Source organism: Carya illinoinensis, chromosome 13, assembly GCF_018687715.1.
Source record: "Carya illinoinensis cultivar Pawnee chromosome 13, C.illinoinensisPawnee_v1, whole genome shotgun sequence".
Lineage (NCBI taxonomy): Eukaryota > Viridiplantae > Streptophyta > Magnoliopsida > Fagales > Juglandaceae > Carya > Carya illinoinensis.
The window spans coordinates 1,108,921-1,122,325 of NC_056764.1; the positions used below are offsets into that span (position 1 = coordinate 1,108,921).

Genomic DNA, 13,405 nt, shown 5'->3' on the forward strand with positions numbered 1-13,405 from the left:
TTTTTACTTTCGAGAAGCCGTAGTTTGAAAAGGCTAAAGCTCAAAAGGGAAGCCGAAAGGAGTATGGACTCACCCATCCATTCCAAGTGAGGTGGGAACTGCGATGGATGCTTTTCCTTTTGGAAAAAGTTTGCTTTCAAATCTTTGAATATATGCAGGCTTTGAATAGTTGAGATTTTTTTAGTTTTCTCATCCAATTTAATAATTTTATATAAAAAAAAATATAGACGCAATATTTAATATTTATATGATATTCACAATTTCACGCCATCGAGTACGAATAAACTATTAAAAATACATTTATTTAGATATATATAAAAAAAATAAAAATAAATAAATAAAAGGACATTGGAAGAGAAGATAAATAACTCTTTTTTTTTTTTTTTTAAATCCTCATTGAAAGTAAAGATGATTAAAGATAAATATCTTGAAAAAATTAATAGATGTGGTTAAAAGAATAAAAAAAAAAATTCTAAAATCAAGAGCTACATTTTTCTTTCTTAATTTTGTATTCAATGTGTTGACTGCGTGTTTCATATGTTTTTTTTGTTAAGTCCTTGGCAGTTCGAGCCTTCAATTTCAAACCTACAAATACAAAACAACTCCAAAATTTGGCGGTCGAGATGGCAGCCGAGTGGAGCCTTCGTTACCTAAGTTAGTACAGATCGAAAGAGGAAAATTCAAGGCAGGTATCCATGAGTAGAGTTTTTTTTTAGACCAGCCCCCACTTCAGTGTCTGTGGATTATTTTTATACCTGTGTTCAGACTCATAACCTGCAACTGGATGGAGGGGTATCCTCCTAGGGTCTCCCTCACCAGGTTCCATCCAGGCGTGGCCCTCTGATGAGGTAATTAATATGGCGTGATTCTTTGATATGTGCATTTAATATGGCATAATCACTTAGTGTTGTCTTAGAGTCTAGTCCCATCGAGATGACATGTTTCCTCATTTCCTCGTTTGGGTAATCTCTTGCCTTCCCAAAGCAATTATTTGTCCTTGACTCGGCTCCTATATTTGACTTGGTCAGGTCGAGAACTTTCAATCAAGTTGTCGAGATGCTTAGCGGGCTTAGACAATTGGGTACTGGGCTTGGCTTCCCGAGCTTTTAGTGGTTGATGGAAAACTCTCTTGTTATCTGGAATAGGTTTACATTCTTGGGTGTGGGGCTCCAGGAAAAATCCCCCAACACAATGCTAATTTAAGACTTTCAATTATGCATATAAATATATGCGAATTTATTTATGAGATTATTTAGATTGATATCTTTATTTTTTAAAAAGAAATGTATTGCACTTAAAAGTTATTTTTTAAAAGAGTAATGTTATATATAATTGTGAAATATGTAAGTATCGTATAATCGTTTTGAAAAAGAATGGAATCCACTATTAAAAAATAAAAAATGATAGTCACAGTCGTAAGTATGCAAGCCCCACGCAATCATTTTAAAATAAATAAATAAATACGAGACTTACATAAAAAATTAATTTTTTAATAATAAATTTAACTCTTTTTTAAAATGATTATACAATCCTATACTTCACGATAAATTTTTTAAATAATTATGCAGACTACCATCGTATCTCTTTTTAAAAATAAAAAATACAGTAGGATGAAAGGAGACAAGGACCTTGCTTAATCCTAACGTCATATTTTCAAGTACCTCCGCCACGTACCACCTAAGGTGGCAACCCCTCTCTCTCTCTCTCTCTCTGTTGTCTTATACAGAGCTCTCTCTCTCTCTCGTATTTGTGTAAAAATGAATCCTCAAGAGCTCGGCTGGCATTAACATAGGCTTGGCCTTTGTTGTTCTCTGTCTCTTCTCTATCCTCGAGAAACAATCCTCAAACGCTCCCATATACAACGCTCGTCGTCTCTCGAAAGGTCACAACATTCACTTCCATCACTCTCTCTCAATCCATCGTTTCTTCCCTTCCGTTTCCTGAATCCCACGCGCTTTTCGTGTTACCGAAGACGAAACCCTCGAAACTGGGGGCCTCGACGCTCTTGTCATTATCAGACTCTTTAAATTCGGGTCAGTTTTTTTAGTTCTTTTGTTTCTTTACGTGAACTCGCAGTTACTGCCTAAGATATTGTCATGGACTCATGGGAACACCCCTGATGCTATTTACCATAATTTTGTATGGTATTATGGTGGATTACCTGTTAGAATATTTTAAATGTGGGCTGCTATTGGTTGCTGCTTTATAAAAACGTGTTAGATATAAATAGCTCATAATGGTACTTTAGTTGAACCCAATAAGTTAAGTGATCATTTTGGGGTTCATTGCACCTTAGTAAAATAGGATTATATCCTATTTAAATTGTGGTTAATTGTATGTAGGCCTAGAAGTTAAAAGAGTCTTATTCTGTTTTTTCTAGACTCATTGGGTTTTGGAGTTTTTAATGGGAGGACTCCACATAAGACTTCTATATATATGGCTAAGTCCTCTCTCCTCTCCAAAATACGGATGTGTGTTTTAGCTTGCCCCATTGATAGCTAATATTTTGTGAGGAGAAGGAGGGGAAGAGTTGGCCACTAATATTTTCAAGTGGGATTTCAATTTGGTCTCTGCAGATGGCTTCCGCAGGTATGATTTCTATATTTTATAATCCTTTTGTTTATTAAGATTCTTCTCTCTAGCATGTGTTTCTGGTTTTTCTATCAACATGTGGTATCAGAGCCTTTCATGCTAGAATTAGAATCTTTCGTATAAATTAGTATAAGATATTACCTTTTTTTCCGTTTCGTTTGTTCCGAAAGCAATATTATTTGTAAATTTCTTTACTTCTCCGTGGGTTTTCAATTTACATATTCGGTTGAAAAGTCAAATGATATCTCAACTATTCTTCTTTTTCTTATTACTCCTGTCGTTATTGTTGTTTTTCCTTGTTAAAGATTATACGGATTACATTTAATTTGTAATTTTCTTTTAAGTTGATACCCATTATTTTAAAACACTGTATATATGTTTTTCGGGTATTTAATATTGTTTCCCCTAAATTAATTTTATTTTTTGATCCAAGAATTGCAAGAAATTGAGAAAAATCCATTTGAAAACCCTTTGACCCGAATTTCAGACCCGCGACCCGATTATGACCCGGCTGGAGGTAGAAGATGAATTCTCCTCCAGCCTTGACAACGCCCACTCGCACCAAGTGGCGCGTGCGGCGCGTGAGGACATATAGAGAGTGATTTTTGCTCGTTTCTTTTTCCAGTATTCATTCACTCGCCCTATTATTTTTTTCTATATTATTTGAAAAATTTTTGTACAACCATAAGACACTGTTTTATAATTTAGAGCATTATTTATGCATTTTTTGAGGAGCTACAGTATACTGAAAATTGTGATACATTTTCTGGTGAATATTCAATGCCTTATAAGATCTATGCATATGTGTACTCTCTCTAAGCATGAATGTGGATGCATGTTATTTTTTGTAACTTATTATAAACATTCTTTTAAAAATATATACTTTTCAAGTTCATATTTAATTTTAGACATATCTATTTTCTTATATGCTTGATCTGTTTATATTATTTTTGTCTATCAATCACATTTGTATTCTGACTTTGATGATTATGATTATCATTTTGTGATTAAATTTTCATGGGCATTATGATTATCCTTGTTTTCTCTTTAAAGAGAAATCTTTTGATCTTTTTGAGGGTGGTAGCCGCCAAGGTGGTACACTCATTGATATTAAAAAAAAAAAAAAAATTGCACATAATATCTTGCCCAAAGGTATTATTCTGTGTGATATTTTAGAAAATTGTGAGAAGTAGTTAATGAGATTGCATTAGTTTAGAAATTTCCTTCTGCCTAAAGGTGATGGTATTTTGAAAACTGATGTGATTTTATTAATTTGTTTCATGATATGTTTTAAGAGTACCTTACAGTATGTTGTTTAGTCAACCCAAAGGTGACTTTACAATGATACACCAAGGCTCTTATCGTAATGAAGCTCATATGGTTCTGAGCTTATTTCGAGCTGTCTAATTAATAGCCTATATTAATTAGACAGATTTGTTATCATCCATTAATTGCATGCTTTAGTTTTGGATGATATTTAAATAATATGTATTATTTAATGTTTCCGCAGTTTTGAGTGCCTCCTTTATTTCAAGTCAATTGTCTGCTATTGAAACTTTGACTGGAAATAATTATGTGAGATGGAAAAGAGATGTAGAAATTGCGCTTGGTCTTTTGGGTTTGGATTTTGCCTTGGAAGAGCAGCCTTCAAAACCTACTGATAAGAGCACTGCTGAATATGTGGTTGAGTATCAAAAGTGGGAAAGAGCTAACAGGCTTTGTTTAAAAATCATCAAACGTTCTATATCTGATTCCATTATGGGAGCTATTCCGGACAATGACAATGCTAAGAACTTTTTGGGTGCCATAGGACAAATGTTTATTGAATCTAATAAAGCTGAAACTGGAGACCTGATGGATAGACTGATGAGTATAAAATATGATGGTTCAAGTGGAGTTAGGGAATACATTATGAAGATGATACATATATCCTCCAAACTAGAAGCCCTTAAAATTTCCATTGCAGAGCCTTTTCTAGTGTATCATGTTCTCAATAGCCTTCCTAGCCAGTTCAATCAGTTAAAGGTTGCTTATAATGCTCAGCGGGATAAATGGGATTTAAATGATTTAATTGTGGTATGTGCCCAAGAGGAGTGTAGGATGCGTCGTGAGACTGTTGAAACTGTGCAATTAGCTTTTCAGCCACAACAAAACAAGGGGTCTTCTCATAATCATAAGCCTAAATTTCAAAAAGGTTATAAGTCACACCGAAATGAGCACAATAAAAGATTTGGAGGTCAGACTTCTGGTGGTTCTAAAGAAATTATAATGAATAGTGATCAGTGTAAGTTTTGTAAAAAGAAAGGTCATTGGCAAAAGGATTGTTTTAAGTTTAAGACATGGCTAGAGAAAAAGAAGAAGAAGAACTTGACAGGGGTTCGTAAGCAAAAGGAGGCCAAGTGAGAATGAAGTGAACTTGTGTGTTGGGAATGGAGTTCATGTGAAGGTCGAGTTTATAGGAGTAGTAAAGTTATATTTGGATTCTGGTTTTTCTCTTGTTTTGGAGAACACAGTTTTTGTACCCACAATGAGACGAAATTTGATTTCTATATCAAAACTTGATAATTCTGGTTTTTCATTTAAGTTTGGTAATGGAAAAGTTGAATTGTTTTATGATTATCGTCTGGTTGGAAATGGTCTCTTATGTGATGGTTTATATAGAATGTCTTTGAATTCTTTTGGTGAAGTCTCTTGTGTTACCAATATAGCGAAGAAAAGGCCTTTAATCCGTGAATCATCTTCTATGTTGTGGCACAAGAGATTAGGGCACATTTCAAAGGATAGAATGGAGAGATTGATAAAAGTTGAGATACTTCCCTCTCTAGATTTTTCAGACTTTAACACTTGTGTGGACTGTATAAGAGGAAAGTTGACTAAATCCACAAGGAAGGGTTCTACTAGGAGTAACAGTATTTTGGACTTAATACATACTGATATTAGTGGACCTTTACCTTCTACCATATGTGGAAATAAGTACTTCATAACTTTTATTGATGATTTCTCTCGATATGGATATGTTTATCTGATTAATGATAAATCTCTTGCTCTTGAGAAATTTAAGATTTTCAAAATAGAAGTAGAGAAACAATGTGGAAAAAGTATTAAAGTTGTAAGATCTGACCGTGGTGGTGAGTATTATGGGAAGTATGATGAATCTGGTCAAAATATGGGTGATTTTGTAAAATTTTTACAAGGATGTGGAATAGTGCCTCAATACACTATGCCTGGAACACCCGAGCAAAATGGTGTTTCTGAAAGACGTAATCGGACTCTGAAGGATATGGTTAGGAGTATGATGAGCAGAACAAATTTACCAGAATATCTATGGGGTGAAGCCTTGAAAACTGCCATGTACATTTTAAACAGGGTTCCCAGTAAAGCTGTTTCAAAAACTCCTTTTGAATTGTGGACAGGCCGTAAGCCAAGTTTAGCTCATCTCAAAGTTTGGGGATGTCCAGCTGAGGTTAGAATTTATAATCCTCTTGAAAAGAAATTAGACCCAAAATCTATCCCTGGTTATTTTGTTGGGTATCCTGATAAATCAAAAGGATATAAATTCTATTGTCCTAATCGTGGTACCAGAATAGTTGAGTCCATTACTGCTAAATTTTTGGAGAATGATGTTGGTGACAGTGGGAGTTCTGTATTGAAAGAATTTTTTGTTGAACCAGATCCAGTTATTGTTCCAATCCCTGTTATACAAGAAAGAGTTGTTTCTCAGCCAATTGAAATTATTAGTGAAGAATCTGGGCAACAAGAAGAACTTCCAACAGTGATTGATTACATTGCATATTTGTCAGAAAGTGATTTTAATGTTGGGCATATAGTTGATCCTGTTACTTTTAAGCAAGCCTTAAGATGTCCTGAGTCAGATAAATGGTTAAGTGCTATGGAAGATGAAATAAATTCTATGGAGAAGAATAGAGTCTGGGAACTTGTTGAACTTCCTCCAAATGCTAAGGCTATAGACAACAAATGGATTTTCAAAAGTAAACTGGACTCAAAAGGAAATGTTGAACCAAAGAAGGCAAGATTAGTTGCAAAAGGATTTACTCAGCGAGAGGGCATTGACTATACTGAAACATTTTCACCAGTTTCATCAAAAGATTCTTTTAGAATTATCATGGCACTTGTAGCACATTATGATTTGGAGCTTCATCAAATGGATGTGAAGACAGCATTTTTAAATGGAGATCTTTGTGAAGAGGTTTATATGAGACAACCTGAAGGTTTTATTGAGAAGGGAAAAGAAAATTTGGTATGTAAGTTAAATAAGTCCTTATATGGCCTGAAACAAGCATCTCGACAGTGGTATTTGAAATTTGATGAGATTGTAACTTATCTCGGTTTTGTTCAAAATAAAGTTGACCAGTGCATATATCGGAAGACTAGTGGGAGAAATTTTATTTTTCTCATTCTATATGTTGATGATATTTTGCTTGCTAGCAGTAACTTAGGATTACTTCATGAAACAAAGAAAATGTTATCTGCTAATTTTGAAATGAAAGATCTTGGAGAAGCTTCTTTTGTGCTTGGAATTGAAATTTGTCGTGATAGAGCTCGTGGTTTATTGAGACTTTCTCAGAAAGCTTATATACGGCGTGTACTACAGAGATTTGAAATGCAAAACTGTGCACCTGGTGATGTACCCATTATAAAAGGAGATAAGTTCAACAAAACTCAATGTCCTAGAAATGAGCTCGAGAGGGAATCTATGAAGAATATTCCGTATGCTAGTGCTGTAGGGAGTTTGATGTATGCTCAAGTTTGCACTAGACCAGATATTGCCTATGCAGTCAGTGTTCTTAGTAGGTTTCAATCAAATCCAGGGCAAGAGCATTGGAAAACAGCTAAGAAAGTTATGAGATACTTGAAGAAGACTGAATGTTATATGCTCACTTTCCAGCGTTCAAATCACCTTGAGGTGGTAGGCTACTCAGATTCTGATTTTGCTGGATGTCAAGATGATTTGAAATCAACCTCTGGTTATGTTTTTATGTTAGCTGGAGGTGCTATTTCTTGGAAAAGTGTTAAGAAAACTTTGGTGGCGCCTTCTACTATGCAAGCTGAATTTGTAGCATGTTATGGAGCTACTATCCAAGCTGTTTGGTTAAGAAGTTTTATTTCTGGACTGAATGTTGTTGATTCCATCTCGAAGCCTATTACTATTTATTGTGATAACAGTGCAGCAATATTCTTCTCAAAGAATAATCAGAGCTCTAGTGGGTCCAAGCACATTGACATCAAGTATTTGGTGGTCAGAGACAGAATTAAGGAAGGACAGACAAAGATAGAGCATATAAATACAGAGGCGATGTTTGCAGATCCTTTGACTAAGGGACTTGCTCCTAAAGTTTTTAAAACACATGTTACTAATATGAGTATTGTGGAAACATTTGATGTTTTTGGTTAGTGGGAGTTACTTATGTAAAAAGAACTACGTTTTGGCTTGATCCCTTTATAGGGTATGTAGGCAACCCATATGTTATTTGGGTACAGCTTCTTTCAATAATAATATATATCTCCCATATCCATAAACTATGTTTTGAGCATGCATATGGCTTATGTCTTTTATTATGATTTTATTGAAATCTCGAGATACTATGGATAAAGACATAAGATGAGTCTCTTTTAGAGACATGTGGCTTCATTTTGAAGCATTATGAGGACTGATATGAATTAGCACAGCTTTTGATCACATTGGTGCTAAGATCATACTACATACTACTACATTTGGTCGGAGGATAGGGATCCATGTCGATGGGGATATTAGCATTTGTAACTGTGGAGTGGTCTTACATCTTTTAAATGGTGTAACGACTTCCATGTTCGATGTTGATATTCTTGTTGGACCGGATCGTGTTTTCTAAGGTGCTATCATTTGAGCTATTTTATGTGGCCACCTATGTTGTCTATGTCAACGTACAAACAGTCGATCTCTTATTTGTAATAGTTCAGATTATATATATAGGTAGGCTAAATAGAGGGAGGCTACATACGGCGCCGCATACGGCGCTGCTCTTCCCGCTCAAACTAGATATACATAGACATGTAAATATGTTCTATATAAGGGGGATAAATCCTCTGAAAGATGTATCAAAATTGAATCCATTTGACATGGTATCAGAGCTTTCTTAATTTTTTCCGATCTATTCCTTGTGTTTCAGTCTTTCTCTACAGACACTTTCTTCTCGGTTGGATTCTTCTCAGCATTTCTCTACAAAAGTGGTCTGTTCTTTTTATTTTCTTTTCTTGGTTTCTCGGCTCCTCTGTTCTCGGTTTCTCGGCACATCTATGAATTGGTAGCTGTCGGTACTACCTCCCCTTGATGGTGCTGGTCTCTTGCTGGCTTGGGTGTTCTTGGCACAGTGGTGTTCTTCTCGGCTTCTTGGTGTAAAATCTGGTCTGGCCCTTCTGTTTAATTTTCGGTCAAGTGTCCATCTTTCTGGTTTTGATTTTCTCGGTTTCTCGGCACTTTCTTCTGGTCTAGTAACATTTCAGCTTCTATTTCTTTCAGACTTTCAGTTTCGGTCAAGTGTAACATTTCAGCTTCTTTTTTTTTTTTTTCTCAGAACTTTCTCGGCAATTTCCGCTTGGTCACCTCGGTCCTTCTGTTTTTTTTCAGTCAGCAATTGTTTTCTTGATCCACTGTTTTCTGGTTTCTCGGTCAGTTCTTGGAATTATTAGTTACTGCAAGTGGAATTATTTAAAGTTAAAGTTTGCCGTGGGTTTGCCGTGGGCTATGTGGGCTATTAATTATAGCTAAAGTTTCTTGGTCAATTGTTTTCTTGGTCAATTATTTTCGGCTGTTTGTTCTTTCTGTCATTTTCAGTTGTGTTTTTTTTTCCTGGTCGGCCACAATTGCTTTATTTCATTTAATTATTAGTCTGTCATTTAGCTATTTGCCTTCTTTTTTGCCTGTCATTTAGCTCTTCGGTCTTTAGCTATTTTCGGCTGTTTGTTTTTTCTGTCATTTTCAGTTGTGTTTTTTTTTTTTTTCCTGGTCGGCCACAATTGCCGTGGGATATAATTTATTAGTCTTGTCTCGGGTTCCATTTAATCTTCTTTTCGGATTTAATTTTTTTTTTTTTTGCTATTTTCGGCTTTTAACATGGACTCCGTACCTGTATGTACTAAGTTTTCGGGAAATAATTATTCTACGTGGGCATTTCAGTTTGAACTTTTTCTTAAAGGAAAAGATCTTTGGGGGCATATTGATGGCACTGATTGTGCATCTAATCCTGATAAATCCAAGGATTGGGATGTACTTGATGCTCGAATTATGTCTTGGCTTCTTGGCTCAGTTGAGCCACATATTATCACCCACTTACGGCCTCATCGTACCGCTCAATTCATGTGGACTTACTTAAAGAAAGTATATCATCAAGATAATGGTGCTCGTCGTTTTCAGTTAGAACATACGATTGCCCTGTTTTCACATGACAATCGTTCCATCCAAGATTATTATTCAGCGTTTCTGACTCTTTGGAACGAATATTCTGATTTGGTTACTGCGGATGTTCCTGTTGCCTCTCTTTCCACTATTCAAAGTCTTCACGAGACTCGTCGTCGTGATCAGTTTCTTATGAAACTCCGCCCCGAGTATGAATCTGTTCGATCTTCTCTGCTGAATCGCTCGCCTGTTCCTTCTCTTGATGTTTGTTTTGGTGAGTTACTTCGTGAAGAACAAAGGCTCAGTACTCAAGCTTCTCTGGAACATTCTCCTGGAAGTTCCGGATTCCCTCCTGTGGCTTATGCTGCTCAACGACGAGGACCGCCTGTTCATTCTCGCACCTTACAGTGTTTCTGCTGCAAGGAATACGGGCATATTGCTGCTAATTGTCCTAAGAAATACTGTTCTTATTGCAAGAAGAAGGGTCACATTATCAAAGACTGTCGTATACGTCCCCAGAATCGTCAGGCTCAAGCATTTCAAACTTCTGTAGCACATGGCTCTTCCTCAGGTGCTTCCTCCGATCTTTCACCTCCTGCAACAAACTACTGCACACCAGAAATGGTGCAACAAATGCTAATTTCGGCATTATCTGCAATGGGGTTTCAAGGTAAAACTACAACTAAACTCTGGTATGTAGACTCGGGTGCTTCTAATCATATGACGAATACTCCTACTGCTCTATGTCATGTTCGGCCCTATGCTGGTCAATCTGCCATTCAGACTGCCAATGGTAGTGCCTTGCCAATAGCTGCTATTGGAGATGACTCTTCTCAATTTACTGACGTGTTTCTTGCTCCTCAACTTTCCACAAATCTTATTTCTGTTGGTCAATTAGTTGATAACAATTGTGCTGTTCACTTTTCTGGTGATGGATGTGTTGTGCAGGACCAGGTAACGGGGAAGCCGATCGCGAAGGGACCTAAAGTGGGGCGTTTATTTCCACTATTTTTACCTGTTCCACTACTTTCTTCAGTTTCGTCTATTAAGTCCTTTACTTGTCATAATGTTCCAGCTCTGAGTATGATGTGGCATCGTCGTTTAGGTCATCCCAATGCTCAGGTTTTATCTCATGTATTGCACTCGGGTTTTCTTGATAATGAAGAACGTTCTTCTTTATCTCTTCAATGTGATTCTTGTAAACTTGGTAAAAGTAAAATTCTTCCATTTCCGTTACATGCTAGTAGAGCTTCTCATTGCTTTGATCTTATCCATAGTGATGTTTGGGGACCTTCCCCGGTTAGTTCACGTGAAAAATTTAAATATTATGTGACTTTCATTGATGATTATAGCAGATTCACTTGGGTCTATTTTCTTCGCTCTAAATCTGAAGTTTTTCGTACTTTCACTGAGTTTTTTGCGTATATTGACAATCAATTCTCTGCGACTATTAAGACATTACGCACAGATTCTGGTGGTGAATATTTGTCTGCTGAGTTTCAGGCATTCTTGGCTTCTAAAGGTATTATTCATCAATGTTCATGTCCTGCTACTCCCCAACAAAATGGAGTAGCCGAACGCAAAAATCGTCATCTTCTTGATGTGGTACGTACACTCTTGTTAGAATCATTTGTTCCATCCATGTTCTGGGTCGAGGCTCTGAAAACTGCTACTCACTTGATTAATCGTTTACCTTCCCAAGTCTTACACATGGAGTCTCCCTATTTCCGCTTGTTTGCTAAACAACCTAATTATGATAATCTTCGTATCTTTGGTTGTGTATGCTTTGTCCATTTACCTCCTCATGAGCGACATAAATTATCTGCTCAATCTGTTAGATGTGCATTCTTGGGATATAATGTGTGTCAAAAAGGATTTGTTTGCTATGATCCCACTTTACATCGTACGCGCATTTCTCGGAATGTTATTTTCTTTGAAAATCAACATTTCTTTCCTGTGTCCTCTATACCTTCTTCTTCTACTGTGGTCCTCCCATCTTTTGAACAGCAGTTCTCAGATCTTCATCCAGTCAGCTCCCGTTTTAAACCAGGTATTGTGTATACAAGACGCTCTCACTCACAGTCTCTTCCGGTGGCTCAACCAATATCTGATCCTACCATGCTCCAGGATCAATCAGTTGCAGCACCTTTAGAGCACTTGGTACGTCGCTCTTCTCGAGTATCAGTACCTCTGGATAGGTATGGGTGGTTTGCTTCTGCTCTTACTACTACATTATCCAATTTTGATATTCCCACCTGCTACTCACAAGCTGTCAAGCATGATTGTTGGCGACAAGCTATGCAGGAAGAAATTGACACTTTAGAGGCCAACCACACCTGGGACATTGAGCCATGTCCTTCCACCATTGTTCATCTGGGTTGCAAATGGGTTTATTCAGTCAAAATCCAATCTGATGGAAGTTTAGATCGTTACAAAGCTCGGCTTGTTGCACTCGGGAATAATCAAGAATATGGTGTCAATTATGAAGAGACCTTTGCTCCTGTGGCTAAAATGACTACTGTTCGTATGATTCTAGCTCTTGCTGCTTCCAGTGATTGGCCACTACATCAGATGGATGTTAAGAATGCTTTCCTTCACGGGGATCTTAAAGAGTGTATTTATATGAAGCCACCCCCGGGATTGTTCAGCTCTCCAACTTCACATGTGTGTAAGCTTCGTCGCTCTCTTTATGGTCTCAAACAGGCTCCGAGGGCTTGGTTTGATAAATTCCGCACAACTTTATTACAATTTTCATTCAAGCAGAGCAAGTATGATACTTCATTGTTTCTTCGGAAATCAGACATGGGTATTGTTGTTCTTTTAGTCTATGTTGATGATATTGTGATCACTGGTTCCGATTCTGTCTTACTTGGTCAGCTCAAGACTCATCTCTTAGAGTCCTTTCATATGAAGGATCTTGGATCTCTCACATATTTTCTTGGTCTTGAGGTGCATCGTAGTCCCTCTGGTATTTCACTCAATCAACATAAGTATGCTAGTGACTTGGTGGCTACAGCTGGTCTACAGGAGGCTCCTTCTGTGGATACTCCTATGGAATTAAATGTCAAGCTTCATAAAGAGGAGGGTGACTTACTTTCTGATCCCAGTTTATATCGAAAGTTGGTGGGTAGCCTTGTTTATCTCACTATTACTCGACCCGACATTTCGTTTGCTGTACAGCAAGTCAGTCAGTTTCTTCAGACTCATCGTCATCTTCATTTGGCTGCTGTTCGTAGGATCATACGATATGTTAATGGCACTTCTGCTCGTGGTTTATTCTTCCCAGCCGGCAACTCGACTCGTCTGGCTGCTTATAGCGATGCTGATTGGGCTGGTTGTGCGGATACACGCCGCTCCATAACTGGTTGGTGTGTGTTCTTAGGTAATGCATTGGTCTCTTGGAAGAGTAAGAAGCAAGAC

General features: G+C 37.0%; 1 pseudogene; it reads left to right on the plus strand.

Moving 5' to 3' along the window:
- Positions 1-13,405, plus strand: part of LOC122292123 — a 30,232-nt pseudogene that overhangs the window by 1,858 nt on the left and 14,969 nt on the right.